This window comes from Lepisma saccharinum, chromosome 10, assembly GCF_977018435.1.
Source record: "Lepisma saccharinum chromosome 10, izLepSacc3.1, whole genome shotgun sequence".
NCBI classification, from domain to species: Eukaryota; Metazoa; Arthropoda; class Insecta; order Zygentoma; family Lepismatidae; genus Lepisma; species Lepisma saccharinum.
This window is the reverse complement of record NC_139238.1, coordinates 38,477,096-38,504,427: the sequence shown is the minus strand read 5'-3', so window position 1 is coordinate 38,504,427 and position 27,332 is coordinate 38,477,096.

Sequence of the window (27,332 nt, the reverse complement as noted above, 5' to 3'; positions counted from 1 at the left end):
CACCCATTCACACGAACAACTTTGTCACAGGAAAAACAAAGTATCTTCAGCAGTGCCGGTCATGGACGTCCGCAGGGAAGAGCAAGGTAATTTTTCCAGGGGGGGGGGGCAAAGGAGGCATATATTTCCCTAAAATAGTGATACCCCTCAAAAACACTGCTTCAGTCTGAAACATGGACGCCGACTCCATGGGGCTTGGGGGGCTCGAGCCCCCCAATGTTAAAGATGTGGGGGCAGAGCCCTCCAAATAATTTTGCTTAAGAGGATCTAATGTATTATTTTGCTTCTCTTGTAAAGTTTATTCTGAATTGTGCCACATGAACTTAACTTTAAATACACATTTGAAATGTTATAGACCATCAACTTTGAAGGGGGGGGCTGAGACCGCAAAATCATCAACTTTGAGGGGGCTACGACCAGAGACAGCAAAACATATGACTTATTACTATATACTAAGTATGTAATTATGAGTATTGTTAATTTTTTTTACTAAAAAGAGTTTCAAAAGACGATATGCATGAACTAGGGTAGTTCGGGCTACAAATGGCTCTCACATGACATTCAGAACGAGATCATTGATATATTAGAGATATCTGTTTTGTGCTCCGTGGTAGCAGATATTAAAAGTCGGGAATATATTGCTATTATTGCTATTATGGTTGACGAAACTTGTGACATATCCATCCGTGGACAATTAATATTCTGCATTCGAACTGTGAATAAAAATGTTGACATTTACTAGGAATTCATGGGCTTTTATGAGATTCCGAACAATGAAGCCAAAACTTAAAAAAGGGAGAGCGAGTCATTCATTAATTTATTTCAGTGATCAGAGCCCCCTCCAATAATTTTGGCAAGTCGGCGCCCCTGGTCTGAAATTATCATGTTCCTTCAACGCCCTAATAATAATTAACAAAAATTAGTGTGTTTGAATGAAATTGTGTGAAATACATATAATTTAAGGTGGACATTCATTTTACAGTGGGGCGTTGGCCTCCCTTTCTCCCCCTTCCGGACGTCCATGGTTCCGGTGATTGGATGCCAAAACGGGAGGGGGGGGGGCAAGGAAAGTTTACTTTTTCTTAGTAAACAAGGCTTAGCTCCAAGATGCAATGTTCCGGGTGCAAAAGTAGAGGGGTAACTGCCCCCTTGTCCACTAATCGTTGCCACTGATCTGCAGAATTTTAGAAAAAATGTACATGTCGCATTTGACGTAGTATCAGAATCATTCAACCACCTAAGTATGAGGGAGTGCTAAAAACAAGAAATTTTCTGGAATGTTAATGACAATAAATTTGTTAGAGTATAAAGTGGGAAAGTCCAATTACATAGTAAATAATGTATCCCCTACGTAATTGCTTGGAACTCTCATTGATATGAAGATATTTCATTTTTCTTTAGTAGTATAATATTGTCGATAAGATTCCTCTACACTAAATTTCTAATCGGCAGTATTAAAGGGCAACTGCCCCCCTTGCCCACGCCTATGGTGGGCTGTACTCTTGAGATTTGTTTTACAAATTTATACAACACGTAACTACGGCCAGGGACTTTATTGTTATAACATATTTTTCATTTGGCATCGACTCGAATACTTATCTACACTTATCTGATGAAAATCAGCCGAAATAGACAAACTTGACAAAGCATATTTTAACATATTTTACCAATTTCGCGTCTATACAACGTATTTCATCAATTTTCTCATAATAAGACAAATTTCTGTATAATTTCGTAATTGTCTTGCACATAATCGGTTAATTTATAATAGTGATGGGTCATGGCAGTTCCATTTCGGGAAGCAGTTCACCGGAGCTCGCTCACCGAAAGGAAGCGTTCACTGGAAGTCATTCAAAGGAACTACGAAGCCACGGAGCATGCTCTCGGACGAGGCAGTTCCTTTTAGATAGGCAGTTCACTGGAACTTGCTCGTTGAAGGAGTCGTTCACAGCCATACCAACACAGCTCGAAGTTGATTTCGTGGGCGGAGGAGGGGATGTGGGAGACTGCTTCTGGAGTGGGTGAAAATAATTAGAGGGGAGGAATCCGTCTTCGTGCACATATTAAACAGCTATAGGAAACAATGTATCGACTGACCGACCGAGGTTCGGGAGCTGCTTTCAGGGTGGGGTTGAATGAAAATACATTTTAATGGATAATTGAACTTTAGCAGACAAAAAGTCCTCATCGGAAAGGAAAAGTTGGACAAGTTCTCTTCCTTTCCAAAAATGAATTCCTACCCCTTGTTGTCGCAGTGCATTACAGCGCCTGGTGATAGATTAGGAAAAATAATTGTAAATATTTTAAACATGGACGTCCGCTGTATTTTCTCCAGGGAAGGGCAAACAATGTATTTTTCCAAGGTGTCAAACGAGGCATATTTTCTTCCAAAATAGTATAATCTCCTAAAAAAAGAGTTCAGTTTGAAGTTAGCATGCACCTGTAACGCCCTTCTAATAATTAACAAATTGAGATTGAAATGAAATTATACGTATGTGTAAAATGTACAAATTTTAGGTTGAAATTTATTTTCTAGGGTGGTCGTAGCCCCTCCCCACCTTTTCAGACTTTCATGCAATTAAATAAATGCACGGTCAAATAAACACCCGTAAGAGAATGGAAGAGAGGACGCTAAATCTTTGACTACGAAGAATGCATTCGTATTTTTCAAGCTCTCTCCGCCTCCCGGCCCCACTTTTACTTTGAGAAAATGGAAGAGCACGGAAACGGAACATTTGATATGATGATCTTATATCTATCAATTTCCTTCTACAGTTCCTTGCAATGAGAGTTGCGAAAACATGCCACAAAAAGGATTAAAGGTGAATTAGTTGCCCATCCCTCCCTCATTGTTGAGCTTCTGCAGCATTACTGTAAACAGAGTTGAACGCATAGCTACGCGGAAAACCGCCACTATCAACAATCAGCAACAAAAGAATGGACCTCGCGCTCTCTCTCTCTCTCAGGTTCGTAGGAGTGAGCCATCGAATAGGAGCGTTGGCAACATACAAGCAAAGCTCACGACTTCTGAGGAACTACCACGGGTCATGGCAGTTCCTTTTCGGGAAGCACTTCACCGGAGCTCGCTCACTCAAGCAGCCACTCAAAGGAACGAACGACCAACTCCTCCCGATGTTGGTTTCGTGCAGCTGAAGTGAAGGGGGTGGGGGAGGACTTGCTGGAGTTAGCTTGAGTGAAAAGGATTAGGGGAGAGGGAACTGTGCTTACTACTACTCGACTTCCCACAAGAAAACAGAAAACCAGAGAACATACAAGCAAAGCTCACGACTCCTGGAACAAGGAACGGTTCGTTCACGAACGACCCATCATTATTTTATAATTTATTCTTCGTACCTTTAAAGCAACGGATAGTTTGTATTATCGATGGCAGTATAATTAAATTAAGGACAAAGAAATTAAAAGAAGATGCCGTCTTTTCTTACCAACTAATACAGAACAATAATATCCCCCCCCAGATCTTTTTTATCCCGCGACAGTTGATAGCCGTGCGAACATTATTGAGGAAAGAATGTACTCTGTCATTGTTGTGCATGCACAAGACTCACAGTAAACAAGTGTCAACTGTTCTCGTTTGTTTACCTTTCTTTGCTTCTCACAATAATCAGTCAAAAGCAAAAATAGCATTCTGTACATTACAGCACCTACTCTATCGGCAATCGAGTACAGGAGTTTCAAGGTATCTTGTCGTTGGAGCCAGTGTGTATACTCTGTCCCTCCTTAGAATAATTGCAGTGAACCTCACGACATTTCCTATATTTTCCCACTACATTCTTCGGTTAAAGGAATTCTGTCTTTATTTAATACCCCACCTTAATCCATCTTCCCCGAATAATGAGAAATTTGAAAGTACTGTTGTGCATATATTTAGTTTTACAGGGAATATTTCTGCATTTTCTGACATTTTACATTTTTTATGACATATTTCTAATTTTGTGTGACATATTTTTCAATTTTTATGACATAAAGTGTTCCCCTGTGCATAGCACCACGCCATGAAGGCGTATAGGGGGTGTGGGGGTAACGCCCCACACTTTCTTGATCCGGTCGTGAGTGGGGGTGATGTGATCAGCATCACGCCCCTGACCGCCCCATAGTTTCCCCCAGGTACCCATGTTATTCGACGCTGGGTAGGCGCCGGGGCCGCTTCCACCGTTGGAAAAGTTCCCGGATTTGAACCGTCCGGGGATCGAACCCGGGACCTTGAGCATGGTAGTCAGACGCGTTACCGACTGAGCCACCGCGGCCACTTATTTTTATGACATAATAACACATATTTTACAGTTTTATAGGACATAAAGTCCTGGGCCCTACACATAATACATGCCCTAAGCTCTTGTTCTCCCTTATTTGCATGATGACGATATGACCACGAACAGTGTTAATAATATAGAACACTGACAAGTATCAAACTGAAAATCTAACGGATGATTATGAGCAGTAATTAAGTTGTGAGAATTCTTTAATTATGAAAATATTTGTTTTGTTAAATGCTGGGACTTTATTTCTAAAATATAATAACAATACGAGACAAATTGCTGAATGGTCTTGAGCTCCAGAGTTGGCGCCACTGAGATAAATCGTACCTGGGCAATTCCGTTGAAGATTTTTCACCTATTTCATGTTCTTATGTACGTGGAACACTCCAGTACAAAACGAATTTTCATACACGTACGTTCAAAGGAAATAAAATCAGCTACTCAAAATTCATGGTAATGTAGTAAAAAGTCCTGGAAAATATAAAAACTTTTTTTCATCTATCATTTCATATCATATGTATCGGGTAGTTACTTCAAAGACACTGGGGTCACCAATCCAGAGGTAGCTTCTCTCACAGACCCCTTACAAATACACTGCACGGATCAATGCTCTTCTTCTTCTCATTTACACATTATTTCACAATCCCATCTACAAGAAAGCATGCTTTTAATCTTCTAGTGTCAGTAGATTGCCAAAGCAGGTGTTGGTTGGGCCATACCGCTCATCCCTTTTGCCACAGCATTCCTTTAAAATGAAGGCATCAGCCTCCCTTATGAAAATCCTTGACATACCACTGTATGGGGTACAGAAAAATTTGGACAAGCAAACCCGTGAATTGCTTTAAAGAAAATTCGGGGGGGAGGGGTTATCGAGATACATGTACATCTGATTCCAAAGTGAAGTTATTTATATTCAGACAGAAACACGTATATTGCTGGGTGGTTTATGCTTGATTGTTGTAATTTGTATTCTTCTGAGTTGCTGTTTTCCCTGTTTTAGTTTAATAGCGATGATTGGATGGAATTTATGATGAGGCATGCCGGAATTAGTACTAGACTCCTGTGTAATAGGTCGTGAGTTGATTACTGAAAATACTTCTCCACCAGAAGCGGTAAATCTACTATTGGAAAAGTTGACGTGTCTTCATAAAAATAAATTCGCAGTACCATTTATATGCGATTTGCATGTTATGAAACGATTGAATTATGGAAAAATAATGATTGCGTATTTAAATCATAGCTTAATCTTATGTACCCGTGGTGGATCTATCGGGAGGGTGTTACGCTGCCACGCGGCGAACACGGATTTGATTTGCAAGGTGGGCGATCTCCAAGTCAATATTTGAGTCCGCTATATGCTCAAATAGGTTATTCGAGACGGGGTTACAGTTTAAAGTGCTATCCCAATCACTGTGTGCCTCTATGGAGAATCGAGACGTATTTGTTCTGCTTGCAAGTTGTCTTCTTGCAATTGTTAACCCGGCAGGACGCACGCTGTGTAATTTTAATTGTTTTAAAGCTTGTACTTAGTAATACCTTTATTGATTAATTTTATTTTATTAATTTCGAACATTTGAATGGAATCACACAATTGATAAAAACGAGAAAAAAATAACATGTTGAAACACCAAACTGAAACGTGTGAGCACGCGTTGGGTTAAATTTATCCAGGCAGTTTCTAAGATCCTGCTAACTAACGAACTAACTCAATGGGCCATATTATCGATTACGTCACTGGCAGACTGCTGAACTTCGCACACTTTTTCTCCTTATGATATACGATTTGAGCTAGATAGCAAGGCAGGGCCGGCTTTAGGGCGGTGCAAACGGTGCTACCGCATCGAGGCGCTATAGCTGTGGTGGCGCGTTAGTTAAGATTAATTTAATTGTTGTGTTGCCTCTGCACTAAAACCACCCTTTCTGATATATTTCGCGATATGACGGAATACTTCCTAATTTCGCATGTCATATTTGTAAGAGACAGATGCAAGGGGCTGATGGGATTACAGCATCCCCAAATCCATGAACGAAAAATAAAAATGTGGGAAATGTTTGAGAGATCTTTTTTTTTTTTTTTTTTTTGCTCACTACACTCGCAATACAAATGTTTCCAAAAGGGTCATACCAAGTTTATACTTAGGCCTATTACTTTGAAAATATTAGTGCATTATCAAACTAATGTTGTTTTTGGTTTGCAAATAAACATATTTGCCAAAAAAAATCTTGCTCACACTCTAAAACATTTTAGGCATCATCAAATGTTTCTGCCTTGGGTCTCGGGTTTGATACGCGGTGGAGGCACAAAATGGCTCGGTGGAGGCGCAAAATGCCCGAATCCCACTTTAAGCTGTAGGTCCAGTCCCGATTAGCCATACTGGCGTTTCTTCTCTTAAAACTAATTCCGACAGAACTAAAAGATTTTTCTTCCTAAAATTGATGAGTGGCGCCGAATTCTTTTCTTGATCGGGGCCCAGGAGTGCTCACAAGGGGGATTCATGGCGTGCCTGAGTCATGGGAATATTTAGGGGGGACAACAGTTTATAGTTTAGCTACCAATTATACATATCTTTACACAAAAATGTGGGGATCGTTTCGTTTGATTCACTTGTTATTGATTTTTAGTTATGGTTGTTATTATGTACAGTTTATCTACCTACCTGTGGTTGATCACGGCGATGGGATAGAAATTAAGTACCCCCTCTCATGCCTTTAGAATCGGTTTGGATGGGTGGGGGACATGCTGTTCTCATTAATACAAGGTTAGTCAAGCAAACAAACTGATAATAATAAGGTTCAGTACACTAACAATGGTAGTGAGACTCAGCAGTTTTGTACGTTTTATGTTAGCAAAGATGAAAGTGAGCCGTGCCTTTTCTATCTTGTGTCTTTTAATTTCAACTGCAATGAAAGGTTTCGAATGCCATGCGCCTTTCGATTGCTGGCATCTCGACCAGTGGCAAACATTGTCTCTTTGCACAACTCCTTAAAAGAGAGTGAAAGTTCAGTTCAGGCACAGGCGACATGAAGGGTTCTGAAGATTATGTACGATCAGCAGAAATGCATTAACCCTTAAGAATAGCTTTTTTAGACCATACGTTGTTGTTGTCCAGTTTTCGACCTTTCCAAATGTGCAGGTATTGTATAAAATTCTGATCACCATACCAGTGACAAGTTGCTCTGCAAAATGCACAAGGAGTGTCATAAGAATCATTAAAAGCAGACTACGTTCGTGAATTGCTGATGAGTGGTTAAAGTCTACCATAATTCCATCCTGTGTGTCCGATATTTCAAAGTGGTACAAAATGAGGAAATTATCGATAGTTTTGCTGCAACAACTTTGTAACGTCAGAAGTTATTGTAATTTATCTAATTGTTATTTCACTCAACGTGAAATAGATTGATTGATTTGCTTTATCTTACTTCGCATTTTGTGCCACTTTTGGCTAATTTGCGAAGATGGGAATGAGTGATGACGTGATGAAATTGATGAATGAACACTAACAAACATCCATTCTCAGGCCAGGATTCGAACCCGGGACCCCCAATCAATGTCAAAGTAACATATAATAAACATATAAATGTATATATTGAAAACAATACCTAAAGTAAACATGTAGTGCTTACATTTGTTTATATTGTATTGTTCCGCAAATTTTGTGACCAAAATAATTTCAGTAAATAATTCGGCATGAAGGTGGGGGTGGGGGAAATATTATATCTTTATGGGGGAAGGAGTGCATCAAAGGCCTTGGAGAATGGGCATCCCTGCCGGGATATAGAGATATTTAGCTAAGACTTTCCTTCAAGTTTAGGTTTCCTCAAAAAGGAATGAATATTCCTACAAAATGAACTTACATGTTTTTGAAATGAGACATGCATTTTTCTTTATATTCTCAAGACACAAAAACAGATTTCGTGACATTGAATCACAGGAATGAATTTAGCGAAAATGTACTCCCATGTAATTCACAAGATAATCCTTGAAAATGAAGAGGTGGGCGCCAGCTTGTTTCCTCGCACAGGGCGCAGCCAACCCTGAGGCCGGATCTATCGCAAGGAAAGGAACTAGCGTTTGGGATGGCTAGATCTGGAACTCGGGTGATACTGGATCCTGATATCCGGTTCTGATTTTCGGTTCCGGATACCCGATTTTTATTTTCATACAAGATCCGAATCTACAGTTCTAGATTCAGATGTACATAATTAAGCATGTCACAAATTTTGTTGTATTTTCTTTATACTACATTACTACTTACGATACTCTTACGTTATGCTTCTAAATTGAGCATAGAAATGAAAAGGTACTGACTGTATCGTATTTTCGTCGATATCTGGTTACTCCATTGTCCCGGAGACACAAGCAATCATAAAGAGAGTTGTCATGTTTTCTCTTTCGTCCTATTGTTCGCAAAGTTAGCATATAATTACCGGGAAAAGTAACTTTAGAAGTAACTAAAAAAAACCTGTTACATTTACCTAAAAAGTAACAGAGTTGCAGTTATTCCCTTTGGAAGGTAACTGCGTTACAGTTAGGTACTCGATGAATTTAAGTATTAGTTGCAAACGGCGGCATTAGAAGTAACGAATTACTTCGAAGCACTGACCCATCTCCACTATTTACTTAAGTACATAGTCTAATCTTCACCTTCTCGTTGCAAATTTCAAACACTTCTGCCTTATAGTGTAAAAATTATAATAAAATGAACAGTTAAATTGTAAGCAAGAAATGCCATCTCTCCAAACGTGAGATCACACATTCCAGTTTGGTACCTTTCTTGAGGTTACTTTTTGGAAATTGGAAATAAGCGAACATTACACAAGAATGAATCCACCACGACAACTAGCGCCCCCCTCCATCTTATGACCCTTTGCCTCACAGAGGGTGGTATTGATTATTTTGGGCATCACTCCTCGAGCAATATGGTTTACCATTGGATCTGATCCCAACAGATACATGATGCTACTATTGACGGGAGTTGAAAAACAAAATGGCTATGCAGTTGAACCTGAGTTATACGTATGTCAAGGTGAAGAGAAAATAATACGTATAACTGAGAATTACTTAGAAATCAGATTTACATAACACGCCATTATTAAAATAACTGCATCTATTTTGAGTTAGAACATACAGTATAATACAAGTCATTTCTGTAATAAAGTGCTAAATTAACGAATTTAAAAGTTAAAAGTTTACTTCTTAAGTGCATTACATTTCCCACTTGAATAGTTTTATGTGGATTAGCGTTGACTTCCCGTATACAATTTACTTTCTGACCAAGCAGGTAACTTTTCCTCTCTCATGAATTTAAACTCATATTCATTGTTGCAATTAGCCAAAAGTGATAATAAGACGGTGTTAAATAACAAAAATCAAATAAAATCAAGAGGAAAATAGATTAAAGAGAATTATGTAATATTTCAGGAAACATATAAGCAGCATGACTTTTTCTTTGCCAAAGAGGGGGGAGGGGTGTACTGGACCCTGTGCTCTTTTAGTTATAGCTACAACCCCCCCCCCCCCCCCACGCATCTATGAATGTCCTAATTTTCTGTTAAGAAAACGTGGCCAACCTAGTGTACGTACAAAATAAAATTGGTATCTTGTTCTCAACAACTGCGTCAAATCTCCTCTGATTTCATGCCGCGTGCCGCCTCTGTTGTTTCCTCTTTGACACCGTTGCGCCGCACTCCCTTTTCTCGCAATTCGAGACCGACCGCCGCCATATCCACCTATCCTGTTGCGTATTTGTGTTTTTGTGTGACATTGTTGTAGCTTGGTTACGTACAAATAAACTGTATTTTATGTTATAGGTATAACACAGAATTACCTATAAATGCATTACGTACAAGTAAAGGTTAATTAACACGTTTTAAAATTATATTTTCCCGAGACCTACAGTAATTTACGTATAAAACCGAATTACGCAGAACTGAGTTAGGTATGAACGAATGTAGATCATGACAGCTACGTTCAGATTGGGTTTGATTGTTGGGCCGAGTAAAACAGGCAAACAGACAGGCTGATCTAGAATAGGCATATCATATTGTATCAACTTGATAATTCACAGTTAATTCAAATCACCAAATTTCGTACTTGTAACTAATAGCTTCCAAAATATCGCAACATCAAATATATCATGTGATATCGGTTTGGTGTTCTTTGATTTCTTTTTTACTTAAACCTATCCAATCATTAATTTTACCTTTACACCAAGCACCATTAAAGTGTTTATCGAACCTATTGGTAAACATCTAATAAACACAAGAAACCAACCAACACAATAAACAGCGTCTAAAATAGAGGAGTAGCATAACCAAAATCTCTCTCTTTTCTGTCCGGTTTAATTGATTGATTTGGTGTTTTAAGTCCACTTTATGCACAGTAAGGCTAATCGGGACTGGACCTACAGTTTAAAGTGGGATCCGAACCACTATGTGCCTCCACCGGGTATCGAACCCGGAACCCCTTGATTACAAGGCGACGACGTTTCTGTCGGGTTTAAGTACTAGAGTATAATAATCGGAGGTTGAAATATTCAGCTAATGAAGGGTTTTATTCTAATCTGGTAATTCGCTTTCTACTTTTCTAGTGATTAACATTCTATGTTTGCAGTTGCAGGTGCATAAAAATACATGTTTGGTTGAAAATATATTTTAACGCCAAAAAGAAAACTTGTGAACTATCAGTCATTCGTAATGCGCCCCCAGGGCCTCCCCGATGGCGCAGTGGTAGCGTCGTCACCTTGTAATCAAGGGGTTCAGGGTTCGATACCCGGTGGAGGCACATGGTGATTCGGATTCCACTTTAAACTGTAGGTCCAATCCCGATTAGCCTTACTGTGCATAAAGTGGACTTAAAAAACTCCAAATCAACAAAAATTAATGCACCCCCGAAGCTCGGCCCCCTTCCCCCGCACGATGGGGTTGCGGGGTGTTATTTACGCCACTGGTTATGGCTTATTCTTCTTAGCACACAGTCTAAAATTTTGCCATCTTCTCATTCATTCGACTTCTATTTTGTTTTAACCTGGGTCAAATGCGGGGCCATAACTCCCATCAACTACTGGGTACGCCAGTGCGAGCTTGGCACAATCAATACTTATCAAAGCTCTCAAACCGTTGAACTATCACAAAAACCATTGTAGAGCCAGTAATTCAGACGTATGGAAACTGTGAGGCTATTCTTTCACTAAAAACATTTAAATGACTTTGGCGAAAATTATCAGATTTTACGATAATGATACCTTTAAAAAGCCACAAACCTCCTCCACAAACCATACCCAGACACTTTCAATCCACTATTCTGTTTATGACAGTATTAAAACACGATTTGTGAAAGTTTTTGATGAATTTACTTACTTTTATAACTCGTAATGCAAGATAGTACAGTTGTTCAAAATTTTCTTGTGAAGTAATACATTTCAAGCCCGATGAGATGCGGCAAGAAATTTCATAAAATTCCAGATTTTTTCTTGCAGACAACAGGAGCCTACTAGGCGTATGTCCACAATTTTGATTCGAAGAAAATCGTAAATTTCAAGAAGTTTTTACTTGCATTTTGCTATTTATGGTCAAAATTATATGTATACAGGTTAATTGCGGCATGAGGATGAACTATTAAATATGTGATAAAAGAAACACAATCTAAAGGCAGCCACACCCTGCCTGACCAGGATGAATATCATGACTCATTGAATTTGCTGTCAGAATTAGTAGGTCACTCCACTAGACACTAAATAACAAATGGGGAAGTGAGTTACATTTTCCTTCAAAATTCGATTACTTTAAACAAGAAGAGTAAAGTTATATACACCTGTTTCTTCAATCTATTAATATTTCCAATATCAATTTTCAGCATTTTATGGAGTTGATTGTATCAATATATATTTCAATGCATAATAATTAGGATTATTAAAGTATAATTAAAGCATTCATTATAATTGAATTGAATTGTTGTTTTAAGTCGACTTTATGCACAGAAAGACTAATCGGGACTGGAACTACATTTTAAAGTGGAATCCGAACAACTATGTGTTTCCACAGGGTATCGAACCATGGACCCCCGATTACAAGGTGACGACGCTGCCACTGAGCCATCAGGGAGGCCCACACAGACCTATTATAAGTCTCCAAGTAAAAATCATATGTTGCAACAAAAGGAAAGTAGTTAATGACGAACTAAGCATGCAAAAACAATAGTAATTTCTCATACACACATTCTTCGTTTGGCAACTTCGCTCATTGCTATACCATTTCTTCCCTCTAATCTCTTCAACGCTGTCACTTACATTGTACTTAATTCCTAGCTATACAAGCGATTTCAAGATTATTGTGTTTCTGCACAGCAACAACAAGAGAAGAGGGCCTTGGGGAATACTGCACACACTCAAAAAGCCAAAACATAGATATCAACTGAGCAGACGGTCCCACGAATCACAACGGTTGCCACTTTCAGGTGAATGTGGAGGAGGGGATACAAATACGTACGTATATAAACACAACTGTTTATTATTATTATTATTTTATTTATTTGCTTACTTAAACGTCCTCGTTGTCCCCAACGGAGAGAAAACCACAACCGTAAATCTTGGTGCGTTGCCAGAATTAAGTATATACAGAGCATTCCCTGACATTCGCTACGAGACTCGGCGGCAAGCGGCCCGGTAGCAGCGCTTGTCTTTCCCTGTGAACGGGGTCCGCGACAGTCGCTAGAGTCGGCTATTAAAATTACAGTTTTCATATTGTGTACTAACCTTGACTACAGAAGGTGTTGAAAATGATGTCCCTCTGCTGCAACACATTCCTGTCATCTCCGAAAGAAATTGGCATTTACACGTGCAAGTTCGTCTACTGTAATTCTCCCGATTTCTCGTACAATACTCTCTTTTAACTCACTGATGGTGTGCGGATAGTCTTTGTATACTTTATTTTTTAGATTTCCCCATTTTTCTTTCCACTTTTATTTAGAACTGACCTGTTACTCTTAACTTTTTTACGAGGTTTAATATAGTGGTCCTATGTGGAACGGGAACACCAGGAAATTTCGTTGCAGAACGTCGTCGCACTTCTCCACAATTCCTCTTTCCGAAGTAACACTCGACAACGTAAATTCTTTGTTGCAATGTAAACTTTTGTTGTGCCATATTAAGCCACAATCTTCAACACACGGACACGACACAACACAACTTCCGAGGGAGGATTATACTGGCGTCAGTCTGCAACGTCAACAGAAAGGGAAAGAGAGCGAAGGAAGGGAGAGCGAAAAAAACAGACTGTAGCGTGCGACTGTCGCGGACCCGTTCACTGGGAAAGACAAGCGCTGACGCCGGGCCGCTTGCCGCCGAGTCTCGTAGCGAATGTCGGGGAATGAATGCTCTGTAGTAGTGCTGAGAGGGTGTGGAGTGAAATTTAAGGGGCGCGGTGTTGAAAATAAAGAAAACATGAAACATGCATGCATGTTTTAGCCACTAATTGAAATTCCAATAATATGCCAATGAAAGTGGAAAAAACTAGCGAAAGGTGTCCCGGGTTCGATACCCGATGGAGGCACACAGTGGTTTGGATCCCACTTTAAACTATAGGTCCAGACTTACTGTGCATAAAGTGGATTTTAAAACTCCAACTGCTGGGTGGCCGCGGTGGCTCAGTCGGTAACGCGTCTGACTACCATGCTCAAGGTCCCGGGTTCGATCCCCGGCCGGTTCAAATCCGGGAACTTTTCTAACGGTGGAAGCGGCCCCGGCGCCCACCCAGCGTCGAATAACATGGGTACATGGGTACCTGAGGGAAACCCTGGGGGGTAAAGGCGGTCAGGGGCGTGATGCTGATCACATCACCCCCACTCACGACCGGATCACGAAAGTGTGGGGCGTTACCTCCACACCCCCTATACGCCTTCATGGCGTGGTGCTATGCACAGGTGAACACTTTACCTTTTTTACCTTCTTCACTCTTGCTCGGTTTTAGTACAAGACATGTTTAGAAATTTGATTGATTGATTGATTGAGTTGGTGTTTAAGTACACTTTGTGCACAGTGAGGCTAATCGGGACTGGATCTACAGTTTAAAGTGGGATTCGAACCACTATATGCCTCCACCGGGAATCGAACCCGGAACCCCTTCATTACAAGGCGACGATGCTACCACTGCGCCATCGGAGAGGCCAAAAATTTGAAAAGAACAGCTTGTTGAAGGGAGGCCAATGACATACATGTAAAATTGGAAATTTTTTTCCAAGGAAAGGTAAGCAAGGTATTTTCCCACGGGATGGGAGGGAATATGTTTCAGAAAATTGATAAGACACATTAGACTTTTTAGCCAATAAAAGAAAATTGAAAATTAAGAATTCTATTTACAACCTTTCTACCTGCATATTTAAATTTGATCACGATCGGACGATTTTTTTAATTTTTTGGATTTCTTGTTTGGAAAACGCAAAAAACGGCACTTTTTTTTATTCTCAAGACGACTAAAAATCGAATCATACTCGGAAAAGAATTGGTTACTATAGCTTAATACAGAATTGAAACAGTCAAGTTTTGATGTAACTCGTTTTTATGTAGGTCTACTGATTAATTTTTAATTGGAGTCCAAAACTCGAGTATACATAATTTTTGATCCGACAGTAGGCAGACAACAAAAACGGTGTATCAACAACGCAAAGGATAACACAAAGCACCTGACACTGAGCTATAGGCACTTATCGACAAACACAGACTACGTGAAACATAAGAAGAAACAATTCTTAACAACAATGCTGACGAAAGAAAGACAATGGCGGCTTGCCTTTATAAACTGCCGACAGTACAGGAAAGAAATCGGCGATCAGCGTTTGCCTGTTGTAAACAATAACAGCGGTCTCACTTTAGAACGTAACATTCGGCGGTGAATATGACATGAGATAGCATGGCACTCTAAGAGTTGTTGTTGTTGAGTTGGTATTTTAAGTCCACTTTATGCACAGTAACGCTAATCGGGACTGGACCTACAGTTTAAAGTGTGCCTCCACCGGAGATGGCACTCTTAAGAGTTGGTGTTATTGGTTGAAAAATGGGTGCGGAAGAAAATTAAAAGGTGCGCAAACACTTCTTCGCACCCCCCCCCCCCCGGCATTGACAAAGAAAGGGTAGTTCAGAGTTGCCAAGCGTCTGGTCTGAACGTCTGACCACTCTCTCCCCTTAAACAGGACAGGGAGGGGGAGGCGGGCGGCGTTTTCGTTTGGTTCGTTTTTTTTCAAGGGTAGCAAATAACTCATTGCAGTTCATTCCATCAATACTTGCGTCAGTAACATCTCTATAAGCAAAGGACAATTTGATCAGATCTCAATGTTTTCGTACTTCATTAAGTACTCTATTAATTAAAGCAATTATTGTTAATATTATTATTATTAATATGAATATACATATTCAAACTTGCAAGCAAAAATGTAATTTCAATCAAGTTCAATGTAAGATTGTTTTTAAGTACACTTTATACGTAGAAAGGGTAATCGGGATTGAACCTACAGTTTAAAGTTGGATCGGAACCACAATTGCCCATGGGCGTCCGGAACGGGGGGCAAGGGGGGGCCGTGCCCCCCCACCTGGAAAATGAAAGTCAACTAAAAATATGTATTTCACACATATAATTTCATTTTAGCCGCAATAATATGTGTTAATTATTGTACGAACACCATAAATTCAAATTTAAGCTATGTTTTTTTAGGGAACAACACTATTTTTGGGGAAAATTTGCCTTCGTTTGCCCCCCCCCCCTGGAAAAAAATCCTTCCTTGCCCCTCCCTGGAAAAAATCCTGCGGACGTCCATGCATTTGCCTCAACCGTGTAACGAACTCTGGACCCCTTGATTACACTACGTCCTGGAGAGAGAGATTCCAAAATGGCAAACTTAGGTTTCTCAATGGGTTAACACTTGTATTGTAACTGTGAATAGTACAGAGTATACAGAATATGAGAATCGCCTTGTAAACTGGCGATATGCAGTGGAGGTGCACTATACACTGGTTTGGTTTGATTTAGTGTTTTAAGTCCACTTTATGCACAATAAGGCTAATCGGGACTGGACCTACAGTTTAAAGTGGGATCCGAACCACTATGTGCCTCCACCGGGTATCGAACCCGGGACCCCTTGATTACGAGGCAACGACGCTACCACTGCGCCATCGGGGAGGCCCTATACACTGGTTCGAATATTATATTATATAATATGTAATATATAATATATTACATCTTGTATATTATATTAATAACTTACTTTCTGTCCTTCAAAATCTGGGGGAGAGGTTAGTTCAGTGTAATACGACGCCAGGGTTTCCGGGTTTGAATCCCGGCCTGGGCATGACGTGTCCCTTCCTAAATTTCTTCTAATCACCACACATCCGCACCGTTGCGGTTAAATAAAATGGCAGAAAAGCGCTTCCTAATAAAATTATTGAACACTGTGAAAAAGTAATTCACGGACTGTAACTTCTTTCTTAAAATGTGACAGTCATATTTCTGTCTAATTTCGTTGATTTTAAAAACAATTTTAAAAATATATATTTTTTAAAATTTATCAAGTGCTTATTTTTATTACAAAGCGAAATGAAATAGAATGTGTATGGATGAATGAGGAAAGAATGTGATTCCAATATTTCAACTGATTTCACAGTCGAATAATCATTACTGACTGAGGGGCGTAGGGCGGCAGTTGCCCCGCCCCCCCCCCACTTTTAGCCACTTTTGCTCCGATACTATGCTAAAGCTTATATATAAAGGAAAAGTAAAGTTCCTTTGCCCAACCCAGTTTTGGAACCCAATCGCCGCCACTGTCGACAGCACGCCTTGCAACACACACCACAATCCTGAGCCCAAAGGAAATTTCCCCTCCTGACCACCTTTAGTTTTCTTTGTTAGGCTGTGAAGTGAAAATGGAGACTTGCTACTCTTTGTCACAGGCCTATCTTTCATCCCTCCCTCATGTATATGCCACTGGGCGATGCACTGGCCATACCTAGGGGACGATTCGTTGCTGCCACTCAAGAAGAGGGAAAACATGTGCCATATACTAAGTTAAATACAATTGAGTCGCCGTAGTTTTCTGGTTTTCGATATCATAGTCTGCTCCAATTGTTCTCACGGTGCCACTGGCGTAAGCAGGATTTTTGTTCTGGAGGGGCTGAAATTGTAAAGGTGTATAGTATATAGCTTTGTTCTAGAATTGTGGGATACCGAATAAAATATATAGGCTATCGTACAGTTTGAACTTTTCACTCTATTAAAATTGTACTCGAAGACAGAAATGGTTATCGGGTGTCATTTTAACTTTAAGGGAGGTTTGCGTTTACATCTTTCCCCCCTGCGTACGCCAGTGCAAGGTGCTATGTCCCACAGGAAATCGAAACCTTTATTACTCGCACAAAATCATGCGTGTCGTGTCGTTTCAGTGTGAAATACCCCTGTAACGTGCTTCTTGAAAACAAAAAAATTGAACTGAAGCGACACAAGCTGCATTTGTAGCTTGGACTGGACTATGCTCTCAATACGATGCTTCGTGTCACCTGTTTCTGTTGTTCCCGCATACGCAATGAATCTTTTGCATTAGATTGAAGGGTCTCGTGTCGCTTGTCGCTTGGGTGTGAAATCACCATGTCGCTCGGGTCGTGCATCAAATTGACTTGGTCTGTTCACTTGTGCGCGGTGTATGTGTTGCTTTAGTGAGCTTTTGCATGTCGCTCGAACTGGGCTCTTCTCTCATTGAGAGATTTCACATTGAAGAGACACGCGGTGCTTGAGAATCTCACCAGTCGAACTTAGTCTTCTGGGGCTACCGCTAAGGTGTGAAACGTTGATATTGATTGACTAGTTCCGAAGCGACATGTGTTGTGTGTCGCTTTGGTCTGAAAGCTGCTTGGCATCTCCGTGTTGCATGTCGCCTGTAACTTTCAGACCGAAACGTCAAGCAACACGTGGATTTCACTCCGAACCAGCAAGTGCAAATGACATATGTCGATTGGAAACGCGTCAATCCGCAGCAACGTTTCATAACGTAGCGGCAGGCATGATAGGGCTCAGAAACTTGCGTTGGATTGGTGAAATCCTCAAGCAACACGTGTCGCCTGTAAGTTCGGTGTGAATTCTACCTTACTTTAGAGACATGTATTACGAAAAATATTGAAATGTTAGTGAAGAACCTATTCTTATTAATGTTTAACTACGTATTTTGCCATTTTTGAACATATGCATCTGCATTCTAGTGACGAAAGAAACATTTTAAGAGTGGAAGGTATTTCGGGAAGGAGATTAAAATCGTACTCTTAAATACGCCACTGTCACAACAGAGGAGGAGCAAATTTTTAACGAGTGGAGTAGACGGAGAAAACTAATAGTTAGACCACAATTAAGAACGTAAATATGTATGTTGTTTTTGTACTATATTGTCCTGTATCTGGCTTTTGTGCTTTAGTTAGATTAAGCGCAATCATTTCCAGTATTCTAGCATAGGAACTCTGGTTGAATATTTTGTTAATTAATACAAGAAGAAATCCTACTAGTTTGCTTTCTTGATGAGGAAATACACAAGCATTTCCTACAATATTCTTTGCTCGCTCACACGCGCCCTCCGGTAGATTGCTACAATTCTTCGTTGATATATATCTTTTCCGAGAAACACGAGACATAATTGCCCAAGCTCAAACCGATATATTAAATACGGCTACTATCACACAACGAACCCTCTCGGAACGCAATCGTGAAGCGCCGTTAACATTTCCCATGTAGGCAATGATGTAGCAACGCTGCATTCTCCAGCGTTGCAACTTATGCAGCACTGCGAACAATGCAACGTTCAGAGCCGTCAGTGAAAAATGCTGAGTCATGTAAGTTGAGGGGGAGATCCGACAACGCTGTTCTCTGCAACCGCAGGCCCCACCCCCTACGATCTTCCTCGCTCCGCCTTGACGTCACCGCTGATGTAGTTCCGCAATTTTTCACACACTGCAGATGTCTCTGGCGTCGCACAAACGACACACACGTTGTGTGTAGGTGATAAGCACAGAGCCCCGTTGAGAGGAACCGATAAACACCTGATACACACGTACAGGCACAATGCCCCGAAAAGAGGAACCAGAAAAATGCACTGTTTTGTAGCATAACTCCGAGTATAATTGTCGGACATTGTTCTATCTTTTATCAAAATATAGATCTTGGTCCCCTTCGTCGATTAATTCCACGACATTAAATTTTCCTTTGCCGGTTCGGCCATAATATTAAATAATGTGCTATCTCGTTCCGAGGAACCACCAAAATTACCTCGCAATGAAAAAGTCCCTCTTAATGCTGGTAATTTTTCTGATCTTCTTCCTCCTAATGACTGGTATACCAACGCACACACACACACACACACACACACACACACACACACACACACACACCCATCCATTTTATATACAGGGTGTTTCTAAAGGTCGTTTACAACGCTTGGGAGGTGATTCCTCTCTCGAAAACAAGCCAAAAGTGTGAGTTCCATTTTTATGACTGAGGCTTCGTTTCAGAGATAGGAGCCTCGAAAAAGGTGACAAAGTGAACGTCACACCTAACTGGGACGAATACTATCACAGATAGAGAGGCGGTTCCAAGGGAATCATAAGGGAATCGTAAGTGCTCAGTCCGGAAGTCACTATGAAAAGTTCACTGCACGCATGCCCAATGGAGTCCTCAAAGGAATTGGGGATTTCCAGCAAGAACAATGCATGGAAAGGGTATGTAACGCAGCAAGAAGGACCGTGACAATGAGAAATGCGTTAAAGACAACACATCCCGACCTCAAACATCAAAACATGAGCACGGAACACAAAATCCGAAACGTTGAGCACGGTTGCATACCCCAGTTACACGCGAGGAATGAACGAATCATGTCATGTGGCATACGAGAGACACATTACTCCACCAGGAGGAGGGAAAGAAAAACACAATATCAGATGATTGCGACAACGTGTATTTTTACACGCGACAACTACGTAATATCACCCCCAACCCACACACAAACAAAAAACAAATGCTATAATGTCTTACGCACAGACAGTGTGATCTTTAGAAACACCCTGTATATATATAAGATAGATAAATAGATTATTTATGAACACACACACAGATGGTACGGCAATAATTTTTGTGGTTGCAGTAAAATATGTTCGTGTATCTACGTCTATTCCTACAGTAAATATATGAAGTGCTCATACGATGAATCCTAGGAATCCCATTGCTATTATTGCATAAATAATTTCTAGAACCCCAAAGGTGTCTCTTTTACCTCTTTATTGAGTTACCATACGTGAAATTATTCCAAATACAGATGGGATTAAAATGTAAACTTCTGGGTGCCCAAAGAATCAAAATAGATGTTGATATAGAATTCGGCCTTCTCCTCCTGATGAATAAAAGAAATGAGGTATTTAAATTTCGTGTGTGAGGTTCAAGCAACTTAAGCATTGTAGAAGAAATAGTGGGGCCTGGAAATTTTATTGCGCTGAATTTTCAAGCGTTTAAATTCTACAGGAATGTGCATTGGCATTTTATAAAGTATCAAAGTCTCCTAAGTTGTGCCGTTACAAGGGATATAATGTGTATTTATATGCTCACCATTCAACTACATCAAATGTGGGGCGGATTTGTTATGGTCTCGGGGTACTAGATAAGGTGTGGAAGCTTCATTATATTTGTTCATCTGCTTACTTATCGTTAAACATCTCGTCGCAATTAATGTAGGGTCAGAAGAACACCGCGAAATTACCAAAATCTATATGTATATAACTGGATGTATGTGTGTGTGTGGGTTTGTATATTTGTTTGTTCCGGCAACGCCGGATAATCAGCTACTTATAAATAAATTCCAACTAAACAAAGAAAACTAAAGCACTGCAACCTGCTGTTGATTCATAGATACGACGATAGATGGCAATGGAATCCGCTGCTTCGTTCTGTCATCTGTTGAGCAATCGCTGAACTAACTCTACCGTTATTCGAGACTTCGACAATTCAATGATTACAGATAGCAATTGGACAAATTGTCATTCCAATATTTTGGCTAATCGCGAAGATGATGATGAATAGTCATCAGATGAGAAGGATGATGGGACGCTGACAAATACAGGGTTAGTCAAAAGTATCGGGACAGGCCAGTAATAACGAGACCCGTGGACGGAGGAAAATCAATCACATATTGCAAGTGGGTATTGGTGAGGAAACTGCATTGAATGGGGGTGTGGATATCATGACAGCCATCTTGGATTCCGCCATATTGGATATCACACAATATTTTCAAATGGAAAGGGGTTTGTATGACACATCAATTTAGGCTAGAATCGTCCCAGAAAAGACAATCCAAACTCACTTTGAACATTTCGCCATTCGTTGAAGAGATAGGGTGTGCTACGTTAGACTGCAAAAAATGAGATTTGTCTGAAAGAGACGCGTGGACGGAGGACAATCACATGTTGCAAGTGGGTATTGGTGCAGAAACTGCAATGAATGGGGGTGTGGATTTCATGGCAGCCATCTTGGATTCCGCCATATTGAATATCACACAATATTTTCAAATGGAAAGGGGTATGTATGACACATCAATTTAGGTTAGAATCGTCCCACAAAAGACAATCCGAATTCATTTTGGACCTTTCGCCATTCGTGGAAGAGATAGGTTGTGCTACGTTAGACTGCAAGAAATGAGATTTGTCTGAAAGAATTGTTTACTGTATTCTTGTGGATAACTGTACACTGCAAATTACAGCGAGCATGAAGAGGAAAACATGACATCGACTTACAGAATGCCTCAAAGCAAGTGCTCACGCTGCTTCCCGTCGACTGTCTGACAATACTATGCCAACCGATCGTAAAAACTGCAAAGTGCACGTTGTAGCACATCGTGAGAAAGTCCTCTTGTTTTGTCCACAATGCGATTCCGTAGATCATTCAGGGAGTGTGGTTTGGTGCGATACACTTTGTCCTTCATGTGCCCCCATAAAGTAATCCAGGGGTGATAGATCGGGAGATCGGTTTTCCTCAGTTCCCCACTTCGAGGCTGTGACTTCTACTTCTCTTCGTTTCTTCCTTTCCTGCCTCTAGTACTTTCCCCGGGCTGCTTTGATAATTTGTTGAAAACAACATAATATCGCAAATTACAGAATTAAAGAGTGCCAGTCTAAACAATCCTTTCTTACAACAGAGTAACATACTCTTTTGTAGCTAACAATCCTATTTGACGAATTAAGAGCATCAGGTACGTATTTGTTTTACTTTCCCTTCCACGGACAGCAATAACAGAGTTCGTCTGGATATGGACTCTACCTGTACACATACCTTGTAGATTGTAGTAAACTTCCTCGAAGGTCAGTTGCATTTGTTATCGTCCTTGCGAACGTTCTGCATGTTGCTCAGGTTGGTGAGTGTCTTGCCAAAGGAAGGAGATTTGTGTCCGTGTCGGTGGTCAAAATAGAGCTCAGTGAACGAGAACGTATTACGTTATTAATGTTGCGTGGCTATGGAGACCGCACGCGATCGTATACCGAAGTGCGTCAGTTATTTAATGCTACATTCCCTGAACGTAACACAATTTTGAAGTCAACCGTCGAAAGAACCATTCGACGTTTTGCAGCAAGTGGAAGTGTCAAAGACCGTTTGCGATCAGGAAGGCCGAAATCGTGTAGCAACGAGGTAGTTTCTATGGATGTGTTACAATCTTTTGTGGACAATCCGCATACATCGACAACCAGCGTTGCCAACACGCTGGACATTTCCCAGAGTTCAGTGCAACGAATTTAAGTGCGCAGTAAGTTTAAACCTTACAAAGTGAGATTAGGCACGAACTGATGAAAGATGACTTTGATCGCCGTATTGAATTTTGCGAAGTAATGATGCGAAATATCGATAAAGATACTATTCACCTCAATGACATTCCATTCTCTGATGAAGCGACATTTATGTTAAACGGGCAGGTGAACCGACATAACTGCCACTAGTGGAGCGATGAAAACCCGCATTGGATGATGGTACATCATACCCAGTATCCACAGAAACTGAATGTTTGGGTAGGAATGATGGGAAGCATCATTCTTGGCCCTATCTTCATTGACGACAATCTGACAGGTAGAAAGTAATTCACAATGCTTCTTGAGCAGGTTGTCCCTGCCATCCAAGTGTCCACACAGGACTTTAATCGTGTTTCGTTCCAACAGGACGGAGAGCCGCCACACTATGAACGGGATGTTCGACAATACTTACATGAAAACTTTCCACAACGATGGATTGGAAGACGACGTATGATCGAATGGCCTGCAAGATCTCCCGATCTATCTCCCCTGGATTACTTTCTATGGGGGCACATGAAGGACAAAGTGTACCGCACCAAACCACATTCCCTGAATGATCTACAGAATCGCATTGTTGACGAAACAAGAGGACTTTCTCGGGATATGCTACAACGTGCACTTTGCAATTTTTACGAACGGTTGACATAGTATTGTCAGACAGTCGACGGGAAGCAGTGTGAGCACTTGCTTTGAGGCATTCTGTAAGTCAATGTCATGTTTTTTTGTTGTTTTTTTCATGCTCTCTGTAATTTGCAGTGTACAGTTACCCACAATTATACAGTAAACAATTCTTTCAGAAAAATCTCATTTTTTTAGTTTAACGTACGAGGGTCACTATTTATATTTTGAGCCTTGGCAACACTGATTGAAGTTAGGCGCGATTTGACGTTTGCACGGAATCGTCTGGCATTATTGACCATAACGTACTTCAAATGTTTTGTCAATAGCTTCATTTGTGTTGTTTATGTTGCCTTGGAGATTGCGCGACAACAATAAAATGGAATTAACTCGTGAACATTTTCGTGCGATTATATTTTACGATTTTCGACGTGGATTATCAAGACAAGAGTGCATCGATCAACTTACTTCCACATTTGGCGATGAAGCCCCATCCTTTGCCACTGTGAAACGCTGGTATAACGAATTTAATCGTGGCCGCCATTCGCTCACCCACGAGATTCGCGAAGGTCGTCCAAAATCAGTTGTTGTTCAAGAAAACATTGATGCTGTGCAAAACCTAATACTGCAAGATCGTCATGTGACATACTGTGAGATTGAGGCAACCATAGGCATAAGTTCCACCAGCATATATAAAATATTACATGATCATTTAGCTGTGAGAAAGGTATGTTCTCGTTGGAACCCACACAATTTGACAAAAACTCAAAAAGACGCTCGCGTCAATTGGTGCAAACAAATGCTCAATAAATACAATCGTGGTGCTTCAAAAGACGTATATAAGATTGTAACAGGTGACGAATCATGGATATATATGCATATGAGCCGAAACGTAAACAGCAGTCGACTGTATGGGTGTTTCAAGATGAACCCAATCCAACAAAAGTTGTTTGCGCTCGAAGCACATCGAAACAAATGGTCTCCTGTTTTTTCGGGAAAACTGGTCAAGTGGCAACTGTGCCTTTAGAGGAACGTAGAACGGTCAACTCTGAATGGTACACAACAATTTGTTTGCCAGAGGTCTTCGGTCAAATACGGAAAACAAACAAACGCCGTTGGATCATTCTTCATCAAGACAATGCCAGCTGTCACACATCTCGTCTAACAACAGACTTTATGAACAGTCAAAAAATCGAATTGATGGGTCATCCGCCGTAAAGTCCTTATTTGGCACCCAATGACTTCTTCTTGTTCCCGAATGTCAAGAATAAGTTGCGTGGACAAAGATTTTTGTCGGCGGAAGACGCCGTTGATGCGTTCAAAAACCATATTATGGAGGTGTCTCGAGAAGATTGGAAAAACTGCTTTGACAAATGGTTGGAACGAATGCAAAAGTGCATTGACCATAAAGGAGAATACTTCGAAAAACAATAAAGCAGTTTTCAATGCCAAATTCCTGTTATTTCATTGTTAGGCTCAAAATATAAATAGTGACCCTCGTAGTACACCCTATCCCTTCCACGAATGGCTAAAGGTCCAAAATGAGTTCGGATTGTCTTTATTGAAACGATTCTAACCTAAATTGATGCGTCATACATACCCCTTTCCATTTGAAAATATTGTGCTATACCCAATATGGCGGAATCCAAGATGTCTGCCATGATGACCACACCCCCATTCATTGCCGATTCCGCACCAATACCCGCTTGCAACACGTGATTGTCCTCCGTCCACGCGTCTCTTTCGGACAAATCTCATTTTTTTGCAGTCAAACGTAGCACACCCTATCTCTTCCACGAATGGCGATAGGTCCAAACTGAGTTCGGATTGTCGTTTGTGGGACGATTCTAGCCTAAATTGATGTGTCATACAAACAAACCCCTTTCCATTTGAAAATATTGTGTGATATCCAATATGGCGGAATGCAAAGTGACTGCCATGATAGCAACACCCCCATTCAATGCAGTTTCCGCACCAATACCCACTTGCAATATGTGATTTTCCTCCGTCTACGGGTCTCGTTATTACTGGCCTGTCCCGATACTTTTGACTAACCCTGTATATTTGGGCGACATGCTATGGGGGCTATCCACAGGAAGGAAGTGCCTTCGCGCGGACGCCATAGTTGTAGCACAACTTCCGATTCGTAAGCTCACAACATGCTGCTAAAGGGGGTTAAGATAGTGTTATGTAGTAAAGGAACGATGGGTGTGTAGCAGTGGCATGTAAACTACGATCAGGGCTAAATAATCTTTCATAGATCTCTCTTCGTCCATTTCCTGGAGATCTAGGGTGCCAAAATTATTGCATTCAAGCTGTCAGACGTGAAAATTGGAAGCCCCTTAGCAGCAGTTGACTCCGCAGCAATTCGCGATTAAAATTACCACCTGAGCTCTATTGTCGCTTCCAATATGACCGCTCTACGTAGGATAGATCTTTGTTTACATTCAGTATAGTACGTAACAGCAGCGTGTTGTCATTGCTGGTATGGAAGAAACGTTTAAATTACTCGTTATATTTAAATATTGCGAATGCGATGTGAATCCCAGGAACTATAACGAAGGTGAAGCTGTGCTGAGAGCGAAGCATTTAATTATGATAATAAAAATAACACGGGAAACGCACACGAAACTAATGTATACGCACTGGTTTTCAAAGCGGTGCTGTTTCATCTGCACTGCACCTCGGTTGTAATTGCCTAACTGGGGTTCACAGAAATGATTTGAAAATAAAGGAATTCACCTGTATTGCAAAGCTTGGGAGGAAATAAATGAAAACATGCTGTTGCAGTTTTTTTCCCCAAAGAGGCAGGCTGGTTTAATAACAACACCAGATAATTATAACAATAACAACAATTTCATTGAGGCTATTTTCCGTCTTCACTGAAAATTGGCATACTGAATGAAACAGCAACATTAGCATGTCAATTATGTTTTTCTGACTTACCTTTATGATTACGGACATTAATTAATTCTCAAACTATTTTCATCTTTGCACTTAATCGACTTGCACCTGTTCCAAATTACATACATAATACATTGTTTTCGAAAAAAAATGTTATATTCATAAAGAACAATTTAAAATTTACTTTCATGGCAATATAATCATCTTTCCGAAAGATTATTTCGGAAAATAAGAGTGAACAAACTCGTACATTCTTCGTAATTTCCTTGCCGCATTTCAGTTATGCCAATCTTGTCAATCAGTTCTGTTTTCCCTGATTTATTTAAACATTTCATTTTGTTGATTCCACAGGGTGGAAAACACATGTAAGCGTTTCACTTGTCCTGAACCACAAAACGATTTAGAGCAAAAAACTGAACAGTATAGGTTACTTTTTCGCATGCTCCCCATGCTTTGAATGGCATCAACACGGCGAAGCGCAGCGAGGTGTCCTACGTGGAGTGGTTCCTGGAAATCTCACCAGATGGCATATCGGATAATTTTAATCGCGAATATTAATCACAACGGATGTGCAGGATTCCAAAAAATCGGGTCCGGTAAAAAATTCTATCCTGATCCGGACTTCGGGAAAATCTAAATAATAATATTTAAAAGTGGTTTATTCCCTACATATTTTTTTGCATCACAAAAG